This window comes from Euprymna scolopes, chromosome 20, assembly GCF_053919585.1.
Source record: "Euprymna scolopes isolate OS-2025 chromosome 20, ASM5391958v1, whole genome shotgun sequence".
NCBI classification, from domain to species: domain Eukaryota; kingdom Metazoa; phylum Mollusca; class Cephalopoda; order Sepiida; family Sepiolidae; genus Euprymna; species Euprymna scolopes.
In genome coordinates, this window is record NC_136501.1 from 73646226 (window position 1) to 73672691 (window position 26466).

The following is a 26466-nucleotide window of genomic DNA, read 5'->3' on the forward strand; positions in this document are numbered from 1 at the left end:
ATGACGTGGTGTTGGCAAAGTTCGCCGGTGCCAAGTCATGTTGAAAAATTATGTCTGTAGCGTCACTGTCAAACTTGTTATCCAACACTGGCAGTAAATAAACTTCCAGGATAGCTTTTGCGTGTACAGTTTCTTTGATGAAGCATTAATTACCAACACTTTTAGCAGTCATACAGCCCCAAACCATGCAAGACTGCGGAAACTTCACAGAGTTTTTAGCGCATTCTTGGTTATACTGTTCCGTGGTTCTTCGGCAAACACGTGGCCTTTGGTCGCCGAAGGAGGTACAAAATCGAGACTAACCTGAACACAACTGCTCCTCAAACCTGGACTACAGACGAATGGTGGCGTGTGATCATTTCAGATGAGTCTGTCACTCACAGGGTTTTTTGTCGGTTCGTGAATCCTGTATTACTTAATTATCAACTTCATTAAATTGTCATCCTCTTTGATAAAATTCATAGAGTTATTTCCCCTGTTTAAAAAGGGTGTGCTTTTTTTCCAAAAAAGTTACTAGATTTCTTTTTCAAGGGTTTATAACATTTCATTTTTTTCAGCAATACAGTTACTATTTTACAAGATTTTTTCTTTTCACAGGGTTTCAGTCACACTTCATTTTTTTTATTTGTTATCAACAGCACAGTCTCTTAAATAGAGGGTATACTCACCTAATCAGGGTAAGACACGCTTTTTACTAAGCTAGGGGGGATTTCTCTCACCTTAACCAGTCGCAGTTGAGACTTCACGCTGAAATCAATTCACAATTCAGCATCTTCTAAGAATTTATTTGAGCTGAGGACTTTTGGGGGATTTTTTGACGATTCATAGCTCAAAGTCCTGCAAGAATTTTGATAAAACAGAGAGAAAGGAATAGAAAAGAAGAGAAGAGAAATCTTAAAGTCGTCTTCAGTTCCTTTAAATCTCAGTATCGGGGAGGTGTTCGGAATGCACCTCGTTTATGTCAGCATCAGGAATCGCATTTTCCGGAATCACAGGCGGTTTCAGACTAGAATCTCTCTTGCCATCTGTGCAACCAGCCTCGGGATGCTTATCGCCTCGTTTCCTTATAATATTCGTTCATTTACACACCATACAGTCGAAAGCAACAACACATCCCATCATTACTAGTAGCATGCGTATCATTCATACTACGCTTACTCCTCTCATTCTCGTACACCACGCCCATGAATGACCACATTGCTTCTGAAGAGACTAAACTGAACGCAACTTGGGGTCAGGTTACCCCCGGCCGGATCCAAAACCAAGAGCCACCCGACAATCATTACAATGGCATACACCCCCTTTTGTCGTCAGCCCCCACATTTTAATAGGTCCCCAGATCCCCCCAAAATTAATTGATGCAAAAAAGCGTAATGTTTAATGGCCTTCGCAAGCCGAGCAGAAGAAATTCTATGAAAAAAAAATCCATCTAAAAAAGTATAAATCGCTTTTCGAGTAAAATTGAATGCAATACAATTACTTTATTACTTCGCTCAGTGATACCGATAATTATGTTCAATCAATTTCACTCAATTAGCAGCCTCTTGACTCTTATTTCTCGATTAAGAAATCCTTCCTGATTGCGGTAAAATTATATTACTTCAAAAATCACTTTAATCGTTGAAATTAATGACTTTACTTATTCTCAACTGAATTCCCATTGAATTAGCGGCCTGTTAACTCTTATTCCTCGATTAAGAAATCCTTCCCGACTGAGGTAAAATTCTATTTTCTTCCCAAAAGTCAATTTACTCGCTGAAATTTATGCCTTTAATTATTCTGAACTGAATTCAACTAAAATATGTTCAATTTCATGAAAGAAATCTTTCCAGATCGAGAAGGAAGAGAAGAGAGAAAAAATTCAATTCTCAAATTAATATCTCTACACAACCTGTTAGAATAATACTCTTATTCTTTTCAATGTTTCTTTGTTCAATTATTATCATATCTATTTTTTAATTAGATTGCCTCGTAATGTCACAATTAGGAATGACTGGTACATATTCTCTATAAAAAATGAAGTTGATTCAACTCATATTCCAAATAAGACGTCAATAGTGCTCTTCCCCTTTCCATCAATTTTATCACACTATTTCCATGAGCGAACAGCATTGCGCCTCACTGGGGTATTATCCGAGTTAATTAACGGGTCCAACGTTTATCCTTAGTTATCTCTCTCTGACCGTAGCACCCCTCACCCTGTCCTTTAGCGGGGTTTCCCTGGGAAGCAGCGCCCCGCTGGTCCCTTCCGTTCGATGCGACAGCCGTTCTTTCAATAAGGATAGAGGAGTTTGATCCTCATCCTCCCAAGACATTTTACGCACCTGTTTACCCATTCCACAACACCCTTGACCAATAATAGTTTCTAAATACCAACTGATAAGATTTTTCCATCCCTAAGTGTCCTCATGGGCTTGATTCAGGATTTCTCTCTGGAGTTGGGCTGGTACCACCATTTTGAATCCAATTTTTCCGTCCCGACCAGCGATATATTACAGCCGGTCGTGGTGAAGGTTGTATTTGTAGGATCGACCTTCCTCCACCCGAGCTCTTAACCCTGCTAATTCTTTATCTTCTTAACCTGCCTCTGTCATTTCGACCCAATGTGGGTCGACTATAGGTTCAGTTTCGGTTACATCTGTCTCACTCCAATCCGATCTTTCCTTTACGGTGTGGGAATTAATTACCTTGAAAGCCGTCATCCACCACCACGGATGGCTTCGGATTCCAGCTGTTCTAGAATCCGGACCAGAAGATCCTCACAGGTATTCTCTTTATCTTGGAAATATGCGATTCGACATTGATAGCCGGACAACTTGAGTGCCCACTGGTGGATCTTCTTTTTCGTCCAATCCGCCTCTAATAGATATTTCAACGGTTTGTGGTCAGTTTTTACCACAAATTCAGCCCCACTCAGATAATAGTTTAGCTTTTGTACCGCATATACAATCGCAAAATCTGATTTCTCAATCACTGAAGACCTCTGTTGGGTTTCGTATAACTTATGCGAAAGGAAATATATCAGAATTTCCTCTGGTATGCCAGAAACGGGGCCTTCCTTGTCAGGACACCGTTGGGTCAGCACAACCCCTATACACCAGTCACTCGCGTCCGTATACAGAACCATAGACTTACCTAAGTCCGGATACGGCAACAAGGGTATAGCAGTCAACTGCTCTTTTAGGACGTCAAAAGCCCTCTGACATTCCAGGGTCCATTTATAACAGGCATGTTTTTTTCGTTAACCCTATATTATAGGATCGGCCAATCGACTACATGAAGGTATAAATGGCGATAATATCCGATAATTCCAATGGACCCTCGCACTTGTCGCACGGTTTTCGGCTTAGGTAGACACCTGATAACCTCCACCTTGTCTATGTCCGGCCTTATTCCAGCCTTATTAATCCAAACTTCCAAATAATTGGTTTCCTTCTTTAGAAACTGGCAGTTTGTTAACTTTATTTTCAGTTGATGTTGGCGCAACCTCTTAAATACTTCTGTCAAATATGCAAAGTGCTCCTCAGGCGACCGTGAGAAGATTAGAACATCGTCCAAGTATGCAACCCCCTTATTACAGAGACCAAACGGCATAACTGTGAAGTTTAATAGTCCCGCATGATATGCAAAAACCGCTTTCTCTTAATCCTCCCAGTTGAGGGCTACTTGCCAGTAACCTGATCTTAAGTCTAGGCTGGTAAAGCATCTCGCTCTACCCAGCAAATCCATTGTGTCGTCTTTTAGGACAGAGGCACCGCTAAAGGTTTGGTAATAGCATTCAACTTCCGGAAATCCACACAAAATCTGTCCCCGTCTTTTTTTTCCACGATCACCACGGGGAAACTTGGTGGAGTGTTCAATTATTACTCCACTACAATTTTTTTTTTTATGAACCGGGGTTTGGTAGGGTTCAAATCTTACAGGCGGGTGTTCTCCCGTATTAATCCTTATTGTTATTGTGTTTGTACATCCCAATTCCCGATCGCTGGAAGCAATAAGATCTCGATTGTGCTCTAGCAGTTTTATTACCTACCTTTGGTACTCAGGCAGTGCTATCACTTCCTCTGTTTTTATCCTTGATGATTGCCTCCGATTCGATGTCGTCTCTCTACCTCAGGCCCCTATTGTTTGAACTCTCTCAACAGGGTAGGCTTGTTCCACCTGGGCTCCACATTTAAGGAATTATTTGTTAAAAGCACCGGGAAGCTTCCAGATCCACTCACTATAGCATCACTTATCGCTACTTCTAAATCTCCGTCTCCGTCTTCTTCTAGGGAGGTCACCTGTTACCCATCACGGCTTCCCTTCCTTCGCCCATGGATCTTTCCCGTTTTGGACACTATCGTGCGGGGAGGAATTTATGTACTCTCTGAGGTCACCACTCTGAGGCCCTTTAGCTGTTTTCGGCTACTTAGGGGAAGATCCACCCTCTTCAACCACAGAATCGGTGGAGCAAAGATGACCGCTGCTCCCATTTCTTCTAGCTGATCATATCCCAATATTAACGCTTCACACAAATCGGGCGGCACATAAGCCTATAATTGTACCGTCATCACCTGTACCTTAGAGCGGAGCCTGTCCAGTTCTTCCAGGGATAGTCGGCCCTGATCCGCCTGTATCAATTCCAGGTTAACCGGGCACAAACGTCCCTGGCCGAGCATCTTCCCAATAAGCACTGGACTTAACCAGTGTCACCGAGGCGCCTGCATCGATCAGGGCTGCCAACTTCACGCTCCCCCACCACCATCTATCATCTAAGATGCCGACTCTTTTTCAAGATACAGCGAACTTCCACTCGCCTTGGCCTTTTTCTTCCTCCCTGGTCAACCTCAGGCAATGGTTTCCCTCTCTGCTTCTGCATCAAGGAGTCTCCCTTTTTCGGGAGCACTCTCTTCGTGAATTGCCTTGCTCCCGACAATTCAGCATTTCCTTTTTGGGCAGCCTCGGGCTATATGACCAAACTAGCCACTGGTCTACCAACTCATGAGCCCCCCTCGCCTCTCGGCTGGCCTGGCCTCCTGGTTTGTAGGGGTCATCAGAGTGTAACCATGTCGGTCTCTTCCCTAAGCCGCTCCTGCTCAGGCGGAAGATGATATCTGCTGATCGCCCGACCTGCAATTCTATTCTCTGGTAGTTCAGCGGGTGGTATTTCCTTATCCTTTCTTCTTCCTGACCTACGTCCGTACATCGACCAGCCACATGGCCGTAGTGACCGCGCTTCTCACAGATCGGGTTACTCCCTACCCCATTTCTTTCCCATATACAGGCCAAACGAGTAATTCCTCTCCTTCTTTGATGAAGTGAACGCGCTCACTGGCATTCCCTCCTACTTTGATACCCATTGGGGGCCCTTTTCCCCGGTCGATACTCTCGGTCAGGACGGCATCTCTCCGTATCATATTCCTGTAACCGGGGACAATATATTCGCGCCAATACATGCTCCCTACTCCAGGTCGATTAAACTGCTTCCTGTAGTCCGACCGGACCATCTTTAAGAACATCGGCTCGGACATCTCTATCCCTCAAGCCTCTCCCATTATAGCAGCCAATAACGTCTGCACAGCTCGACTTTATATCAGTTTCTCATCGGGCAAGGCTCTCTTTGCCAAACCGGATATCCGCTCCTTCAGATCAACTATACCCTCTCCATGTTGTTGGATTTGAATCGCCTTCTCATTGTATCGAGGGAAGTCCTCTCGCAAGAGTACTCCCCTTCTAAAGTTGCTCGCAATTGCTCCCATTTTTTATCGGGGGTGGTCGATTAACTGCTTACCAATGAACCTTGACGCCAAACCCGTGGCACTTTCATATGCGAATAAGATCGACTACCTCTGTGTCCCAGAGGTCATATACCGTCTATTATTTTACAAGGGTCTGTATACAAACATCCAGTTCACTCGGATTTCCTCTTTACTCGGGCAGTTCCAGCATCCCTAAAATAGCTCGAGAAGCTTCTGTTAACCTCCGTATTTCCCTACTAGTATTTTCCTCTGACTGACCACGCGCCATGACCCAGGCAACTAAGGATTCCACCTCCAATTTGTCCGATACGCCATCGTTATTTTGTTCCTTGTCTAAGTTCTGTTCTTTTACTGTCCCTCGTCGCTCTACAAGCGATTCTTTTATGATGTCATCACTCGACATTGCCGTAATGTACCCTTCGGTTCCCTTTATTATCAATGATTATTCCCTTTTGCATACTATGGCAAAATAAAAAGTAAATAACAATATAATACCAAGTAATAATCAAATCAAGAGAGAGAAAATCACCAATAATTGAAACAAGATAAAAAGTAATTCAAAACAATTTCATCACTCAAAAGATTGTACAATTATCTCTCTTAAAAGCTACGTTCTCTTTCCTTCCTTTTCTTCTTCTCCTCCTAAAATATAAGCCAAACACGAAATTATAACGCAATCCCAACAATAGGTTAAAGCGACAACTGTATTACGATCAACGATTTGTTTCAATTTTTAAAACACACCATTTCTCTCTGTCTGTTCCCTGATATTACAGTTCGACATACACACCTCCCTTACTATCTCTCCAGCAATCTCGCTGATACACGCACAATTATTACGTTATACACCCCCTCTCTCTCCTTTTCTCTCTCTCTCTTCTTGTTTTTCTACCGTGCAAAGCACGCTTAGCTTCAGTTTCAATTTTATAACAATACGCCATCTCATACTCTTTCTCACTTTTTCTCTTCTTCGCTCGAGGCTAGTTATAAAGACAGTAAATAATATAAACTCTTACTCACCCTGTTTATCCTTCGCCTTCGTTTTGGTTCGAGCCCATGTGTTTTCAATAGAAAAGGGGGAAATTATCTCTCTTCTTTTTCCCCTCCTCTCTCTGTGTTTATATTAGTCTTTTTTTTTTCTTTATAGTTTTTTTTTCAAATGTGTGTTTCATGCATGTGTTTTTTTCTACCGCCCCCGTGCTTTAAAACCTCACGCATCAATCTGCGTTTCCCCTTCTGTTTCTGTCTTAGATGTTCTTTTTCTACCCTCCTCGATTTATGAAAGTGTTTTTTTTTTCTGTGTTCGTCGTGGATGTTATTTTTTTTTCGCTGGCAACCAATGTAAGAATTTTTAAGTCAATTTCATCTTCAGGTTTGTCCTGGTCATCGGCAACCACTTGTGGTCGGATCTCCCGTGTTCAGGTCAAACAACTGACCTCTAACTTCTTCGGAAACTGTGGCTCCTGGTATCAAATCTACCGGGAGACCTCCACATTGAATTCTCAGCGCCTCTGTGTAGAATTCTGCTGAAAAGCAAAAACAAGCCTTGCATGTGCCGAAAAGAAAGACAGGCAAAATCAGGGTTTCTATTTACTAAAAGTTAATTTCACAAAAGTTACATATCTTTTTTACATATGTACAACGTTCAATTACTAAAACATGTCCAGTTTCACAAATCTCTCTTCGTCACTGGATGATGATCAGGATGGTGGAGAGGGGGTTGTCAAGCGTTAGGAGCTGTCTCTTCTGAGATTTCGGTGCAAAATCTCTGATTCGGGCGGTTATTCGCTTTTTTCTACTAATGTCACGGGTTGGGGTCTGGCGATCTGCTGAACCAATCAAAGCCAGCCACGTATCTGGGGAAACTCCAGATACATTTGCGTGTTCGCACTTCCCATATATTACCAGAGTTTTGCAATCTGAGACCATAATTTAATCATCTTCACACGATATGGGGGTCAAAACCCATAATTCAGAAAGTCCTCGTCTGGAAACAGGTGTCCTCGAGGCCAAGATAAGTCTAGTTTCATTTCCACATTGTTCTGACATTTCCGGCCCCTCATTTTCAAACAACAAAACACATGTCTGATTTTAACAATATATATATATATATATATATATATATATATATATATATATATATATATATATATATATATATATATATATATATTTGTTAAAATCAGACATATATATATTTAATTCAAGTATTCTTGATACCTGCCGTTGTCGGGGATTCCATTAGATAATCTTAGCATATTTTCCCGGTCTTTCTCAGGTCCGAGGCGGGTCTCAACCTCCCCAATGTGGGGCAATTAGGGCCCTCAAGTGAACCACGTTACACCTGCCTTGTTCTATTTTTTGAAACACGAAATATTCAAAAACTGACATGGCAATTGATATGAAAAAACATTCTGTCGTAAAACAAAAAATTCAATGTGTTTAGCATGATAGGGATATTTTAGCACCAATTATATCTCACATATCGTTCTCAATAATAATTTAGCGGTAAAAACAATATTCGTTTGTTTTTACCAGTATGTTTATACATAATTTGAATATAGGTAGATATCGTTTATAAAGAATATTCATAACGTTGTACACAATAACACACGTGATACACACGATAGATGCAGAAAACACATAGGCCAAATAATAACTCGACTCCTTTTTAACAACGGCATTTATTTCCTCATTCGTCTGCCAGGACTGACACCTACTTACGGATGTGATGTCACCTACGTCTCTAACGTGATTTTTCTCTCTAACCTTTGTTCTCTCGAACGCCCCTCTCACCTTTTATATACTTTTCTTTTTCTTTACCGTGATGTCATTTCGCACATGGATCGGTATTCGCATGTAGCTGTTATACGCATGTCTGCGTTTTTTACATGTCTTCATATGCGAAAGAAAGAATTCAATAAAAGGTAAAAAAGAAGAAAAAACGCACTAAAACATGATTACATGTAAAAGTGCATAGACCTTTTACTTAACCACTTTTTTTTCCTGTTAGGAAATCAACTCTGTTATGTTATCTTTTCATTTGTAAAAAAGGAATTTTCAACATATTACTCTAAATATTAAAAAACAACCTTTTAATAAGTTAAAAGGGGAAACATTACTCTATGTGGATGACTCTCTCTCTCTCTCTCTCTCTCTCTCTATATATATATATATATATATATATATATATATATATATATATATATATATATACAAGTTGCATCTGCTCGTTGTTTCCAGGGACGCATTGAAGTCATTTGTAATGAGTTTTAATGCACAGAAAAAAAATAAAGTTCTATTTGTAAGATTTACAATTCTGTGTTAATTTTTTCATATTATATTATCAGTCATTCAACTTACGTGCTTTTATTTTTTGGAAAAAAATATTCAGTTGTTCATGTAAATATCAGTTGTAGATGAACAACGATGCAGTTCTGCATTGTCTGTACATTGTACAACAAATAGAAATGAAGATTTAGTATCACTTTTATATTACAGGCTTTATGCCGTTAAGCAATCGCATTCAAAATCGAACCAGACAATATTACATGTTTAAAAGATAACGTTTCATTTCAAGTAGAACGCAATGTATTATTTCTATAACTTGTATGGAAGAAAGGCATCGATCCGTTTTGATCGATCAACCATTATTAGAAATGGATAGTTTTCTCTGAGACAATAATGAAAAAGAAATTGTTATTATTATTATTATTATTATTATTATTATTATTATTATTATTATTATTATTATTATTATTATTATTATTTATTATTATTATTTTTAATTTTATTGTTATTATTATCATCATTATTATATTTATTATTATTATTATTATTATTATTATCGTTATTATTTTTTTAATTATTATTATTATTTCATTAATATTTTATCATTTTTATTATTATATTTAATTTTATTATTTTATTATTAATTTTATTATTATAATGTTTTATTATTATTGTTATTATTTTTTATTATTATTATTATTTTTATTGTTATTTTTGTTATTATTAATATTGCTATTATTATTTTATGATTATTATTGTTGTTGCTGTTGTTGTTGTTGTTTTGGCGGTGTTTATTGTTGTTATTAACTTATTATAAATATTGTTTTTATTTAAATTAGCACTATTTTATCGTGTTACCATTGTTATTGTTGACTCCCACTTCCCCTACTGTAAAGAATTTGTAAAACAAAAATCGATCATTGATACGGATACAGATTTCCCTTACCATGCATATATACAGGCAAGCACACACACACACACATCTACAATCTCTTTCTCCCTCTCTCTCTTTAACTCCCTCACTTACTCTTCCCCCCCCTCTCTCTCTCTCTTTCTCATATTATCCGAATCGATCTCTTCTTATTTCCCCTCTCTATTTTCTTTTTGGGTTCATTTCTCTATTATTCCTCTTCCTATTGACCTTTCTCGTCCCCTATCCTCTCCCCCCTTTTTTATCGTCTTCTTTCTCTTGTTTCTCGTTCAATTCTTCTCTCAACTACTCTAGGTTTTTTTCGTAGTATTTTCTTCTTTTCACTATTCATACCTCTCCGTACAAAACCGTGCAGAAATTACAAATGAAACAGCAATAGTTTTTATTTTATTTTTTGTTTCGTGCCACAAACAAAAAACGATATTTTAAGTGAAATGCAGAAATAGGAATGCGTACATTTTAGATGAGTCCATTTCATATGCGCGTTTATCGAAAAAAAAGGACTGAAGTGTCACAGATCAAGGAAAATACTATTTGAACGAAATTTACGAGAAATAAGTTCGGTAAAACGACAAAAATTTTATCCTAGTGTTTTGCTTGCCAGACTGATGAAATTAATATTCTGGACTACCAGAATAATGACATTTATATTAGGAAGCTAATGACTAAAATCTATCCAAGTATTTAGCGTGACAAATCGATGAGATTGATATTTAAAACTTAAAACTATTATATTCACTTATGAGAGCATCATTTTAAAGTAATGCATTACGAATTAACAGATCGACGAACGAAGTCGCTTACTGAGTTTCGAAGACACATAGAAACAAACGTCCGCCATTGCAAACAAGTGCCTTCAATAGAACCGTATTCAGGGAAACACAATTATCACTTATTAAGCATACACAGGTTATAGAAATATGCAGGCTTGTAGAGATTGAAAACACGCAAGTACTCACACATAAACACACACATATATATATATATATATATATATATATCATTTATATATATATATCAGCATTTTTATATATATATATGTATATATATATCAGCGTTTATATATATATATATATATGTATCAGCATTTTTATATATATATGTCTATATATATATATCAGCGTTTATATATATATATATATATATATATATATATATATATCAGCATTTATATACGAAAATAATACACACAGGCAAGCCCATATACCCACATACTTAATTTACACAATATATATATATATATATATATATATATATATATATATATATATATATATATATATATATATATATATATATATATATTCAACAATAATGCAATTCAAGCCAGATCTTTAATAATATTTTTTGTAAAGAATTATCATGTCTCAAAATGTTTTCCCTTTATTAGTTAATAATCGCGAATACTAATATTTGCAGATCATACTGGATGAATTGTACTCATTTGTAAAGTAAAAAGAAGATGATTATGCTAGTAGTGAAATATAAATAATGTACTACACGATATTTACTAATAATATTCCAAATCGAGAAAATCGCTTGATTCTACTGAATATTAAAGCATAAAAATACTTATATTAAAGTATAAAAAAGCTCGTGCAAAGCACATAAACGAGTATCATTCTTATAAAATTGGCAACCACGCATATATAGTTTGAGTTTAATGAAGAGAAATAAATAAAGTGGTGCTATGTTTTGGCAGTCCACAGGATGCTGAAGCAAATGAAACTTACTGCAACCCAAAAAGTGAAAACGAATTCAAATTAAAAAGTTTGATCCATGTCCAAGTAATCTACATCTAAAATACCAAGTGTTTAGACCACAAAATTGTCGGAAGAGTTTAGTAGAGTTTATAATGGTAAAATCGTTGAACTTTGACACTTGACAGCAAAATTTCTGGCGGAAACCTAATTATTTTCCCAAATCTCTATAGGTCGTATGTTTAATCTCGAGTCTGTAGACTGAAAATTGACGGAACCGTATGGAAACCTGCACACACAGACACACAATTTCACATATATATATATATATATATATATATATATAGAGAGAGAGAGAGAGAGAGAAGGAGAGAGAGAGAGAAAGAGAGAGACAGAAAGAGAGAGGGGGAAAGAGATAGAGATAGATAAATAGATAGATAGATAGATATAGATAGATAGATATAATATATTTATATATGCACATACAAATATATAGAGTATATACATGTAACTGGTGAACTAACAAGTAAGCGTTGGATTCTAAATTATTTACTTTGAATATATATATATATATATATATATATATATATATATATATATATATATATTAAAAACGGGCGGATAAAACGAATAGCTGCCGTAATACAAAAAGTCTAGTTTATTTTAGTGTCTATAACTTCCCCACACATATATTTTCTTGCTGATGAGGAGGCTTTGTTTAAATATTAAAAAAAAAACTTTTTATCAAATTATTGTTCCAGACATATTGTCTATTTCAATAAAAAATCCTTTCCGAAACGATCGTACAGATTATTGAGTTTTTTGTTTTCATTTTGAAACTGATTTCCAATTTATAATTCATTGGCATAAAGAGTCCCTTATACCCCCAACTAAATGTTTGTATTTAATAAATAAACCGTTCTATATTTCCTAATATATATATATATATATATATATATATATATATATATATATATATATATATGTATATATATATATATACTAGCATGGGTGCCCGGTGTTGTCCAGGAGTTTGAAGGTGGGTTGAGCATAAAATGTTTTAGTAGGGAGGCAGGCTCGACCCGTATCGCGAAGGAAGAAAAGAATGGGAGAAAACGTGACGTCTTTGCTGTTACGAGCACCGCCAAACCGGAAGTGACCTAGGTTTAAATTATGGCTGGACAACCGAAAAGAGGGGATGCCTTTCAAAAATATCAGCGAAAAGAACGACACCTCCCTGTAGAAAAGTGCCTACTTGAGGATGAAGCAATTAATGTTTTTTAGCCAAATTTTCGGTGGTGCTTCAAAACGATACCAATATTGTGAAAATCCTACGCCTCTGCCGAAAGTTTTAGGCAGATATGCAAATATACATACATAGTTTTCTATATTTTTAGCTCAAATTTTTGCCCCAAACCGATTAAAAACCTTGCCTTATTTCTGAATACCCTTTATGTAAAATTTCAAATGTTTACACCGGAAATTATCTGGGTAATTTGCTAGAGACCGCAGAGGTCAATTTTTTTTTTAATTTCACCGCTATTATAACCCCGTTAACATTTATTGTTTTGGGCTCAAATTAAGTTATTAAGTTATTAAGTTAGATCCATGTCCAAGGAACCTATATCCAAAATTTAAAGTGTTTAGACCTAAAATTGTGGGATGAGTTTGTTAGAGTTTTTAAAAGTTAAATCGTTGAGTTGACCCCTTAACAGCCATATTTATGGGCGAGAACTGATTATAAAGATATTTCAATCCTAACTACCCTGTATATCAAATTTCGAGTTTGTAGACTGAAAATTAACAGAGTTATTTTGTAGGGAAATGTACAGAGACAGACAGACAGACAGACAGACAGACAGACACTTTCACTTTTATAGATATATTGATATATTAGCAATTCCGCCCGGCTGTGCTCGGCCCTATATACTGTTATGTGCATATGTATATATTAAAAAGTGTGAATATGTAAAGTAATGTATTTCTGTATAATAGTCCTCCTTAGCTACCACAGAGGAAAGACAGACATGTTCACTTTTATAGATATACTAGCATGGGTGCTCGGCGTTGCCCGGATGTTTGGAGATGTATGTTAAGCAAAAAAAAACCTGTCATTTTTGTTAAATTTGACCCCCATTATGACACCATAAAATTTATTGTTTTGTGCTCAAATTGAGTTATTAAGTTAGATCCATGCCCAAGGAACCTATATCGAAAATGTCAAGTGGCTAGACCCAAAATTGTCGAAGGAGTTTGGTAGAGTTCTCAAAGGTCAAATCGTTGAAATTTGACCCCTTAACACCAAATTTCTGGCCGAAAACCGATTACATAGATTTTCCCAAATCTCAGTACCTTGTATATCAAATTTCGAGTCTGTAAACTAAAAATTAACAGAGTTATTGCGAAGGAAAATGTACACAGACACACAGACAAACACACACACACAGACACGTTCACTTTTATACATATATAGATAGATAGACAGATAGATAGATTGGATGCAATATAATAATGATTTAAAAAACATAAAAATGACCCATGCGCCACCACCGAGAATCCAAACCAAAACGTTCAGTTCACGATTTATTTTGTCTCTGTCGCCAATGACTGGGCTATCAAAACATGTTTACTTCAAGGCTAAAAATTAAAACATGACCCAATAGCTACTACGTTATGCATTCGTAATGCCAGCGCTCGACCTTCACCTGGCAAATTTCATTTTTTTTTAAAAGTTTTACACTTTTGAACCGATTTTTCCGGGCTAAAACCCAAATATAAAGTTTTGCATGGATTAAAATATCTTATATATGAAGTGTCATGTCTGTAGACAAAAAACTCTAGGAGGAGTTTAGTAGGCAAAATTTGTTAAACAAAAATATATATGTATACAAAAATATGTGGAAACGATTTTCTGTTTACTATAAACTTTTTACGCAAATAGCATGCGAGTATAAATCATGTAGAATATCTGCATGAATATAATTACACGTAATAGTTAACTAAAGGTGATTATCGCATTAGAAAACCGAAGCAACTAATATGGAATTAATTAAAACTAGCAGGACCCGTGGAAATTCCACGGTAGTTAAAATCTTTTAAAACACATCATTAAGAAATTCCTTATTGCTATATTACAAAAATGAACGTATGGAAGCAAGTAGAACAAAGAACTTTAGTTTAAACTTTTATTGAAGGTCAATGCGATCGTAACTGATGCTGTTGATATTGTTAGGAAGTGCTGGTGATTATTTAGGCGGTGACAGGGACGTCGATCAGCTGTTTGGAATGAGAATAGTGGTCAGTCAGCATGTTCTGGGGAGTCAGACTGTGAATTTAAAAAAAACTATGTGACATTGTTGACATCGATTTTGTGCAAGTTCTGATGACCCCAAGTTGTTTAATATTTCAGGACATCTTGGATTACATGTATAGGTAAGGAATAGGTCTGGTTTTCCATATTTACAGCAAACTGCCATTGCATCTTGATACAGTTGTTAAAGATTCCTAGGACTTCCTGTAAATGAAGATGGTAGAATAACTGGTACACCAGAATCGCCATCTTCATTCCTTGCTAAATGATCCATTAAGCCAGAATATTGAGCAGCTCTTGGTTGACTTTGATAGCTTTTAATGAAGTTAAATAAGCAACCGTCAACTTTTACATATGCAATAAACTTTTCTATTTATTTTGAATTTTATTCAATGAAGATTTGGAAATTCACAACTATTTTTTAAGTCGAATTATTGATATAGATTTCAATTAATGCATCACAACTTCCTGATAATATAAATAGAACACTTTAAATTTTCTGTACAAACGTTTTTTCCATAAAAACATTGTAATCTGTTATAATATTCGGATTCTTGTGTATTACATGCATATAAAATGATGTGTTTCTGTAAATCTTACGAAGCACAGTTAAATTTTGATTTTTCAATAATCAAAATGATGTGAGGTAGGTTGTACCTATCAAATTTATGTCAATGTTATATAATTAAGTAAAGTCAAACAAATTGTACACTACTTTTTCATCAAATTATGAATTTTAAATATAAGGAAAGCAATTTAAAAAAAAAAAATTCCAAAATCATATTTACATCCAAGTTAATTTTTAGATTCCATAGCTGTTCCTGATTGTTTTCATAACACTTCACGTTAAACAATATTCTTAGTATATGTTACACAACGCTTTCTTCCCTGATTATCATCTCTGTGCAGTTGCATTACCTTAAATTTCACACTGTGCTTAGATCGAGCTCTTGAACATGCCACATACAGTTGACCATGAGAAAATACAGGTTGTTGAAGATATATACCAACCTTATCCAAAGTTTGGCCTTGTGCTTTATTGATTGTCAGTGAATATGCTAATCGTATTACAACCTGTATCCGATGAAATGCAAACGGAACATTTGTATCACTTGGCTTTAACTTAATTCTTGGAATGATAACTGTGGAACCTCTATTAGATCCATTAATTAAAATAGCAATGATGCTGTTTTGATGACATTCTTTTATGTTCATCCTAGTTCCATTACAAAGTCCTGGATTTATGGATAAATTTCGCAGCTGCATTACTATTGCCCCTATTTTCACATTAAGTCGGTGAGATGACATTCCATATGGAGCTAATGAATTTATGAACTCGATAGAATAATTTTAAGTTCAGCATCATCATCGGAGCTGTAATCTGTACTTAAATATGTATTTATGCCTCCGGGAAGATTATTTAGAATTTCTACATTTACTGTTAAACATTCTGTATTTTTTGAAGTCATGATGATTCTATTTTTCATTTCTTGAGGGCTGCAATCAAATATTTCTGAGATTAGAGAACCATTACATACCGAATCATCAGGAACATCTATGGCATCTACAGGAACGTCATTAAGACTGCTCTTTAGTGTACCATTACTAAGATGAAGGAGCCATCTACAAAACTCCTGTTCATTTATGTTAGTTCTGACGTTTTGTGTTAGTTGTAATTGACTGAAATGATGCCACATAGGGCATCTTTTAAGACAGGTGTCTATAATAGATGTAGGTGATCCATGTGGCACTACTGGCAAAATTTGCCTGAAGTCACCACCAAATATTTTATCGTTACCCATTATATCTTGTAAACATCTATCTATAGCAAGCAGTGCATGATTATGTATCATAGAGGCTTCGTCTATGATGAATACCATTATCTTTCTCAAAAAAGAAGCATGCTCTGATACAGGAGAAACGTTACAGACACTGTTTTCTGTCAGAGGTACAGGTAGTTTGAATATACTGTGGAGTGTTTTCCCTGAAGTTAGCATTGCAGCAATGCCACAGTGGCGGTTACAGTACTGCTGAAGGTGAAGTAATCATATAACATGTTGAATAAAAAGGTTTTTCCTGATCCGGCTGGGGCATCTAAATAGAAGCAATTGTTGTGTGGGGCTACTTTTTCAGTTGCCATGATTGTTCATTGTTTAACAATTCAAAATTAGGCCCGTTTGTATTTCGAGTCATATTATCTATTGGAGGATCACCTGTTGGTTCAGGTAAACCCATTGCCTGGCAAGAAGAACCATGCTCATAAAATATTGCTTTTATCAAATGAATAACTGGGGGATATGTATATACACTGGCCCCCGCCCTTTGCGGCCCGGGCGACAAGATCAAAGTGTAGTATCTGTTCCAACAGATACTGCAAGCAAAGACCATATGTGGGGGTAACCCCACATATCTACCTTGGTCAATGTAGGGGCAACCCTTCATACCAACAGTTCCTATCAAACTCCCATTTCCCACTCATCGGGAGCTGATCCCCATTCCCCCCTCTCTCTCCACATTAAAAAACGGCCTTGTGCCTAATTTGCTCAGTTGGGAAGCAAATAAATACAAACTGGGGGATATGTATAATATATCCACCAGTCCACTACACTTTACCGTAAAATTCGGCTAAAACAATTGTTGACGAATTACCTCCTTTGAATCGATATTGTCTCCTTGTGACAATTGAAGCGAAAACCTTATTAGGTATTAAATTTTAATTTTAATACAGCTGGCTAATTGGCTATAAAGTAAGTTATTCCGAACTTTGATCTAACATTTTAATTAAAAAAAAAACTTAACATTTTCTTGTATCTTTTTTTTCATATTAAGAAAAATGTAAGCATCACGCTGAAATAATAAAAATGCCATTCTTAATAAGGGGAGAGGGTTTGACTATTCTAAACCTTCACCTAAATAACATTTAATGAAAAAAATGTTTAAAATGTTCTTGTATCTTTTTTATAATTTTTGTTAAATAAGAAAAATCAATAAACTTTGATAACACTATTGTAAGAATCATGCTGAAAGCCATTCTTAATATGGGGAGGGGGGTTAACTAATCTGAAACTTTACCTAAGAATGTAAAAAAAAAATAAGGGAAAATATATGTATGAACAATAAATATTTCTTCAGTTAAATAAATTATACTGTAAATCTTTAAATAAGGAATAAATATTTATTTAAACCATAATTATTGAAACAGTATTTTACTGCATAAAAAAACGGTTATGGGGAGAAGGGTTAACTATTTTGAACCTTCACCTAAATAGCGATTTAATGAAATAAAATTTAATGGTCTTGTATCTTTTTTTTTATAATTTGTTTTAAAATAAAAAACAAACAAACTTTGATACCGCTATTGTAAGAATCATGCTGAAAGCCATTCTTAATATGGGGAGGAGCGTTAACTAATCTGAAACTTTACCTAACAATGTAATAAAAATAATGGAAAAATATATGTATGAACAATAAATATTTCTTCAGTTAAATAAATTATACTGAAAATCTTTAAATAGGAAATAAATATTTCTTTAAATAAATTAAATCGTAAGTAATGAAACAAAGTGTTTTATTTCATATTAAAAAAAAAATTGTTGTGTCCATCAAAATAAAACAGACAAAACATAAATAATAACTATGTAAACAACGTGAAGCTGTATAAATGTTACAAAATTACTCGATTCGGCATTAAATAACACGAAAAAGGATTGATATGCCGTAAAACAAAAACAAAACAGAACAAGACGTAAAATATGTTTTGACTCTGTATTTGCGAATGGTGACTTTGGTGATTTATTTAAAAAAGTAATTCTTGACTTTTGTAACATTTATTTCGAAACATATTTTTTGTTATGTAAGGCTCACTCAAAAGTAAATAAAAAAACAGATAAAGTAGCACAGTAAAAAAAAAAAAACGAACTCGTAACGTTAAATGTAAAAAATATATTTATTACTGAATAAAATAGAATAATCGTTCCGTATTCACTACAATAATAAACAGAAGACATCGTTAAAAATGTAAGTAAAATACTATTTAAACTGTGGAACGATACCTTCTATGCATAATCGTCTTTAAAATAATTCAGAACCATAAATAGACAGTTCATATATATATATATATATATATATATATATATATATATATATTGTTGTTGTTCAGGAAGTTTTGGAAAATAAAAGGATTTAATGATTTTTTAACTAATAAAGAGTGAACAATAAAGGGGGATAATTCACATTAATTAATGTTTGCGATGATGATGACGCGTTTCATTAATTAATGTTTGCGATGATGATGACGTGACACCGTACGTACAAGCAAATTAATATATAGATGAATGTTTAAAGGATTATGCGAATTAGCTACATCTTTTTCTAGTGAATGCAATTCCACAACCCATATATAAGAAAAGTGTATTTTCTTTTTAAATATCATAGAAAAGAGGGTTTTTAATATGAATATCAATACACACAATAGAAAAAAAAGAATTAATAGGAGTATAGATAGAGAGAGAGTGAAAGATGTTGCGTTTACTATAAACTTATATATATATATATATATATATATATATATATATATATATATATATATATATAAGTGAAAGTTTTTGTGGGTGTGTCTGTGTACATTTCCCTACGCAATAACTTTGTCAATTTTAAGCCTACAGATTCGAAATTTGATGTAGGGGAAGTCGGGGTAAGTTGAGCCAATTTTCCATTTTGGCTCTTCAGAACCCAACCGACTAATTATTTTGCAAAGATGAGTGTATTATTATAAAATTCTTTTATTTGGGAACATTTTGAAACAAGTTGCAGTTTTCTGCTAGTACACCTAAACCGACCATGTGCTTTACAAAAATGCATATCAAATGGCTCAACTTGCCCCGACCATAGGGCAAGTTGATCCAACCTCTGGGGTAAGTTGTGCCACACAGGGGTAAGTTGTGCCACGCAAAAATATGTTGCAAATAAAGAAAGAACAAGCCCAAAATTGTTGCTGTGGTTATAAAACAAATTATAATAATGAAGTAGAAATGTTAATTACAGCGAATGAACCAGCAACACATTTGAAACATATATCTGAATAAGTTAATGAAGTTGCCACTGTGACAAGTCACAGCTGAAAACGAGCTGGCTAGAACAACGGACAGAACTGCCAACACTATTTGGCTGTGGCAGCTTGTAAACAACATCTTCTGCATTGAAACGCACTTCGTCCTTTGGGTTTGGAACAAACACAGGCTTGTCCGTTCCTACCTTCCCAGCAACTTTTTGAAGGAAAACACCTTCAAACTCAAAGTCCTCCCCGTTGAGAGTGTCAACCCGGGCAATATAGTTCACAGTTCGTGATTTGCCAGCACATTTGACAACCACAAAGTCACCTTCGATTATTGGCCTATCCAGATCAATATCACCATCACTATCTGATGACACACATCAAATTCAAAATCTGAATCATCAGTGTCACTTGAACATGGGGTTTTAGATCTCAGGGGACATGACTTTTTCCCACCAGCATTGAACAAACACTGCTTTGTTTTTGTTAATAGGCTCCTCTTTCTATTTTCAGAAAGGGCTATCAGCTTCTGTCGTTCAGGGCTGTCAGTCAAAATCTTTGAGCTGCCCTTTTTGTGACCACCTCTTCTTGCCTTTCTTGGTGCTGCTTTCGGAAATGGCTGAATTACAGATGGTGAAATGTATGGACGATGCATGACATCATGTGAGCTAGATGAAACACAAGACCCAGATACGGATGGTTGCACAAGAGCATCTTATTGCTCTTTTTGTGGTCGGACATCATCACTGTGCACGGGCAAGACTGCTCCAGGAACCTCACCTGATGGTCCTGCATCTTCCACAGTAGAATTTGCCTCAACGCTTTATGCAGCCACATTTTTCTCACGGTCAGTTGGAAGAGAAGGGGAAAAGTCAATTTCACTAAAGATGCCCCGGTTAAATGGATGAATGCCCGAGGCTTGGAATCTAGCAGCAATGTTCAATGGTGTCATGGCACTCATCTGGGCTTGGTTCATTAGAGCTGGGATTTCATATATTGTTACTGTTTTCCCTGGATTGGATCGTAGCCACCCATCCATGGCTCTGTTGTACGCTGTTTTGAAGGGTCCATACACTGACCGGTTGAGCGGCTGGAGACGATGGGAAGGGTGTGGTGGAATGACCAGTAAGACAACGCCATGAGATCTTGCTGTGTTCACAACATTCAAAGAAATGTGTGTGTCATGGTTGTCGAGGATTAAGAGGATTTTCTTTCCTGGTGAGCATCTGGTGTGCTTGATGATGTGATTTAAATATTCCACAAACACCTCTTCATTCATCCAGCCATTTCGTATTGCCCTCCCTATGCACTGTGTTAGTCCACCTCTGATGAAGTGATCTCTGTAGTGGACTCTGGATGAACATAGGAGGCAATTGCACTCACAGTATACACCACCGTTACCAATTCCCCGCGTTCAGCGGAGGTGATTGACCCAACTTGTTTCTTTCCTTTTTCTGTGACAACGACTCCAGGGTTTTGAAGGGTGGTGCACCCAGTCTCATCAGCGTTGTAAATGTCATTTGGTGAGAACTTGTAATTGTCCATTATCTGACTCCAGTTGTTGAAAAATTTATCAACAACTGGGCGGTTGAAGGCTGTGGCACGCCTAAAAGATGTTGCTTCTGTCACTCTAATTGCCAGGTTCCGGCGCTTCTTGAAGCCTAACCACCAATCATGTCCTGCTTTTTTCTCACGATCCCAACTTGGTGGTAGATTGAGACAGTTTTTTTTTAGCAAACTCATATGCCAGTGTGCGACATCTTCTCAATGACAAATCATGAAACATGTCTGACAATTGTTTCACGTAGTCAGCCAAATACCTTTCCATTTCAGGACTAAAAACCAATTGCCATAAGGAAACAGGTGTGTAAGCAGTCCCTGCTGGTTGACTGTCTTCTTTATCCATGTACCGCTTCAGTGTCATTCGATCAATGTTAAAGTCCTTTGCAGCACTCCTCACACTCTGACCTCCAGTAACAGCGGCAGCAGCCCGTTCCATAACGTATGTAGGAGTTTGTCCACGATTTGTCTTTCGCACGTAGTGGCACATGTCTGGTGGGCTTTTTTTCTGTGAAACACACAAAAAAGAAAAATGAAGTTAACACAATAAATCCGATAATGATGTAGAATATTACTAGAGTGAACTAGTTGATTCAGTGGAGTTCCTGGCATAAGTCTGGAACATTGAACAATGAATGCCAGAGCAGCTGGCATTTGTAGAGAGGCACCTGCCTCTCCTGGCATGTTTAGCCAATCAGGCGCCTCCAAATGGAATAACCCACCATGCCTGACTAATTGTAGGCTAGTCCATAATGGTGGAGAGAGGAGGTAAGTGCATTCTTGATTCTACAATGATAATAATAATAATGTTAAAAATAATAATGATAATAGTAATAATAAAAATAATTATTATTATTAGAATAACAAAGCATGCAAATTCCTATCCAAGCACGACTTACACATCTTAAACATTTACCAGGTAACCCATAGATCTAATTCTTATACAAGTAGAGCATGTAACTTATACAACATGCATTTTGAATTCACTCTATAACAGGCCTACTGATGTGGTTGCACATTCATCTGTTTCTTGAAAACGTGTAAAAAGACATATGGGGCAAGTTGAGCCAGTGGCACAAATTACCCCATTAGAATTGGCTCAACTTACCCCAGTCTGACCTCATTGGATTTTCTGTTCAAATGCATGCATCTCATGTGTGGTGAATGTAAAAATCTTTTACAGGTATGAAGGCAAGTAATTGAACAAACAACTACCACATATTATATCTAATCAAACTATTACTACACACAAGAAACATGCATTCACCTCTGTAACGCTTTATTTTACTTTTTTGGCACGAAATCTGATTTTCTTTTACTGCATCAACCTCCGATATTGGTTCAGCAAAACAAAATGGTGGAGGTTAAAGTCACGTGATCAGTTGTTTATAGATTGCATACAAACTTGGATTGGCTTAGTCGATTGTGGTTAAAAGGGGGTGGCTCAACTTACCCCTATGCTCAACTTACCCCGACTTCCCCTACAGTGTACTGAGATTTGGAAAAATCGACGTGATTGGTTTTCGGGCAGAAATTTGTCGATTAAGGGGTCAAAGTTCAACGATTTGACCTTTGAGAACTGAAACTTTAGATGTAGGTTCCTTGGACATGGATCCAACTTAATAACTTTATTTGAGCCCCAAACAATAAATTTTAAGGAGTCATAATAGGGGTCACAATTAATTTGTTTTTGTGTTTTTTTACTCAGCATACGCCTCAGAACACCCGTGCAACGCCGGCCACCCATGCTAGTTGTAAACTAAAGATGATTTTCCCATAAGAACACCACAAAAACTAATAGGGAATTAATTAAAATGAATGTTTAAAAGAATATGCAAATTAGCTAGATAATTTTCCGATGAACGCAATTTAACGAACTTTTTTTACATGGGGTCACCACTTATCAGGGCTCAGAGGTCACACGAGGATAAGGGTTTATGGATATACATTAGTCATTGCGATTTTAGCGTAATAAGCATTAGTGGGGATTTTGTAAGTAGGATTATTTAGGTGGACGGTTCATTAAGAACTTGTTCAGATTGGACTTTAAGACAATCAGATCTAGTCATCTGGAAAGCAGGCAAACGGAATAGAGTTCGACAGGCAAGCAGTTGTAAGAAAAAAGCCCTGTTCATTGAATCTACTTTTATGTGTAGGCACAGAACAAGTTCTATTTTATTTTAAATACATAAAAAAAACATTATTTGATATGAATATCAATACACAAAAATGAACACATTTGTAGGAGTATAGATATATAGATATACATATGAAATTGTGTCACATGCTTGTAATGTGTCAAAGAGAACTAAGATATGGAAGGTATATGGAAGGACAATCAGAGGAATTATTGCGAAAAAAGATATTTGTTCACTTTTTATTTGCATTTTTGCATGTTTGTATTGTCGTTAAAGCAGAGGATTGACAGGGAATTTTCGAACCGTTGTTGAGATAGAACAAACCGTGCGTGAAGTATAAGCTTAGAAGATCTCATATGCACACTGTCGGAGAGGCGAAATACCTCAGTATATATATATATTACAAACGTACAAAATACACAGACAAATGGTGGCTTTATACAGGGTGACCCAAAAAAAACGGGCGCTATCTCTAATTAGGCCTCGTTTCTTAGTGTTTTGTCTGAATGAAATGAAACTTTGGTCATAACTAGTTTATTATATTCAAAACATCATATTAAAACACTAGGGTGTTTGGTCTTTTTTTTCTCCGTTCTACAGCATATGTTCTAGATGGCCTCCATTTAGCTTTTGTTTTTTTTTTATTTTTGGTCACCCTGTAATATCTAACATGTTATTATATATTATACGCCAGATCGGCAAGTTTGGGTCTCAGAGCGTGCGAGCACAAGATGTCCTATAAGGAATTCTATCTATTCTGCTTCGAAATAGGGCATTAAATTCGCTCCGTATTCATTTTCCCCGATTTGTAATGATTAATTTCAAAATAGCATTATTATTGTTAAAGACGCAACAGCATGAACGCCTATTAAAAAAGAAGAGTTCTTTGTGTCATAGTCTGGCATTGCACATAATGCTCTCAATTATATATTGATTGTCTGAAGCTTTTTCATTGAATATAGTTTTCATTGAATATAGTTTTCATTAATATAGTTTTCATTTAATATAGTTTTCATTGAATATAGTTTTCATTGAATATAGTTTTCATTGAATATAGATTTCATTAATATAGTTTTCATTGAATATAGTTTTCATTGAATATAGATTTCATTAATATAGTTTTCATTGAATATAGTTTTCATTTAACATAGTTTTCATTGAATATAGATGTAGAACTGACCCCTCTTATATATGCCAATGCCTTTAATTTCTTCGATTAATGTGAGACGTGTAGAGACAAAGGCTATGCATTTCTGTTCTTATCTACTTAAACAGTTGTATCTTTGATACTATTCAACAATATTTCTGAAAGCAATTACACAATCAAATTTCTGATGAAGCAACTCAAATGTAAACCTTGGCAAATTTGCAGATATATTTTCAACGAAAACATTCAGTCAGTTTCGAAAATACGATGGAAGGGAAGGTTGTATATATATATATATATATATATATATATATATATATATATATATATATATATATATATACGTATAAATATATATTTATGCGTGTGTATATATGTATATATATGTTGTTTTTCATAGTAAATTAATTTATGTGTGAATAAAAATATATACACATACATAAGCGGCAAGATATATATATATATATATATGTATATATATATACACACTTTTATTTATTTTGAATAAACATTTGTCACTCATTAAGCGGCGAGATTTTTAATTATTTTTTTTATTTTAAGATCATGCAACTGTTTTTTTTCTTACAAGAACTACTGTGAACTTTCTTTAAAATTTATTAAGAGCTCAACTTTTTTTAAAACAGCAGTGCCTGTTCATACGTCCAGTTATATACGTACATTTACATATATTTATATATTCATTTGTATTTCTAAGAAGACACATACACTGAGAGAACGTTTTATATAGATCATATCACTTAAAAACAATGTTAATTTGAATACCTACATTTTGACAGATTGATGTAAAATTCCGTCTCCTCTATTCGAAACAGGTGAATAAGTATTTTTTCTGCATTTGAAAAAGTAGTTGTAACATTTTATCAGAGTTTTTATTTATGAAGACTTATATTAGCGTCGAAGAACAATGATTTCATCACGAACAATCGAGGGTAATTATATGGTGGTTATCATAAATTTTATCATTTCTGTTGAAGAAGAATACAATGTGTTGGAATAGGCACAAAATATAAATAAAAAAAAATATGTCGCCTAACTTCTACTTTTTTTTTTGTTATTGACAAATCACAATTGTTCTATGGGAGAAGCAAAAATCATATTCAACCAAAAACCTTTTTTCTTCTGTTGGATTCATTCACGCGTGTCTTTGATATGCCTTTGCGAATTACACAATCGATACAAAAAAAGCACGCGTAACCAATATTTACCCCCGTTTTAAATTATTCAAGATAATTGCTTTTCCGGATTTCATTCTTCAATATTTATCTTGTCTTTCACTTTAATCTCCTACTTTTCCCAAGATTATCTCTCTCGCTCTCTTGTTTCTTTTTATATATATATATATATATATATATATATATATATATATATATATATATATATATATATATATAGTAATTTATAAAAATATATATGGCGATTAAGCTACACTGAATACTTCGCGTTTCATCCACTCTAGGACACTTCAGGCTTATGCGCGAAAGACTGAAGAGTCCTACAGTAGATGAAACGCGGAATATTCAGTGTAGCTAAATCGCCATGTAAATTTAATAAATTACTAACTAGCTCTACCTACG

The 26466-nt window shown here is 35.4% G+C and overlaps 1 protein-coding gene across 1 annotated transcript in view; it reads left to right on the forward strand.

The window, feature by feature from the left end:
- LOC145241463 (glutamate receptor ionotropic, NMDA 2B-like) overlaps positions 1 to 26466 on the forward strand; it is an 849005-nt gene that overhangs the window by 397691 nt on the left and 424848 nt on the right. The gene's annotated exons all lie outside the window — the stretch shown is intronic.